The 1,191-nt window shown below is 29.7% G+C and overlaps 1 non-coding gene across 1 annotated transcript; it reads left to right on the top strand.

Annotated features, from left to right (window-relative positions):
- The first annotated feature begins 769 nt into the window (after window positions 1-769).
- TRNAV-UAC lies at window positions 770-842 on the top strand. The gene has a single exon. It is a non-coding gene; the product is annotated as a tRNA-Val (tRNA).
- Window positions 843-1,191: the final 349 nt, after the last annotated feature.

The following is a 1,191-nucleotide window of genomic DNA, read 5'->3' as shown; positions in this document are numbered from 1 at the left end:
TAGTCTAACATACAAAGGTCTTCGATTCAAGTCTCGATGATGCCATAGTTTTTCGCTAGTAATATTGTTCTTTCTCATGTGGTTGAATGATTTTATGCATAATATTTTAAATATAGGATATGAATAGATAACTTGGTCTCGCCATTTTATTTTGAGTACACTGCAAAGCCTATGATATCTTTGTTGACTCGAAATGGAGTAGACGAGTCAAACCGTGGTAGGACGAAGGTGGCTCTTCAAAGAAGACATGACCACGGGTTACATTGGGTCACCACCATATGATACCCTTAATTATCTTTTTAAAAAAGTTCAAAAGTATTCTTATGTATATGAACGAATTTGTTAACATCATTTTAAAAATACTCAATAAGATTGAAAATAAATTGTCTGTTTGAATATTGCATTAGTATTATATTCATATTGGGAAATGTTCATAAATGAGAGAGTTCCAGACAAAATTGAAGAGAAAAGTGATTTAATAGTATTTTTGAAGTTTTTTTTTTCTTTTGAAAATTATGAATATTAACGAACGCTTGAAAGTTGAATTGTATTTTTCAAACAAGATATTAACCGTTTCATCTCACTAACAATAAACCTATTTTTTATTTTTATTTATTTATTTGAAAAGTTAAAGATATATTTTCAGATTTTTTTTTTTTTTTGTGAAGAATATTGATGAAACCTTCCGAGGTTCTAAAGATATTTTGTTTAAACATTAAAATTTATAATTATTAACTATTCTTTTGATCATGGACATCATGGATATCTAGTTGTTGTGGGGTAGTGGTTATCACGTTAGTCTTACACACTAAAGGTCCCTAGTTCAATCCTGGGCAACAACATGCTTCTTTAGTTTTTGCATGACTTCATTAGTAACTTGGGAAAATTACTTCGTTTAAAATGGTTCGCTATACCAAATTCTACATTTTTGTTCATCCAAGACTCATACTCTGAGAAACTTAAAGACTCACTATATAGAACTTTAAGTCCGCTTAAGAGTTTGTCCTGTTACTCCCTTTAGAATTTATTTAGACTATTACAAACTAGTTTAAGAACCTCCTCAAAGATCTAGTTCATTAAGTTATACAAGTTGTAGGCATTAATGAGTTAAAAGACCTCACAGTCACTCATAACTACCACATTGAAACTTAAAGAAAATCTTTGAAACATTATCTGTCTTCAACTCCTATA

This window comes from Cucurbita moschata, unplaced genomic scaffold, assembly GCF_002738365.1.
Source record: "Cucurbita moschata cultivar Rifu unplaced genomic scaffold, Cmos_1.0 Cmo_Scf00011, whole genome shotgun sequence".
NCBI classification, from domain to species: domain Eukaryota; kingdom Viridiplantae; phylum Streptophyta; class Magnoliopsida; order Cucurbitales; family Cucurbitaceae; genus Cucurbita; species Cucurbita moschata.
This window is presented reverse-complemented; position numbering and strand designations above follow the sequence as displayed.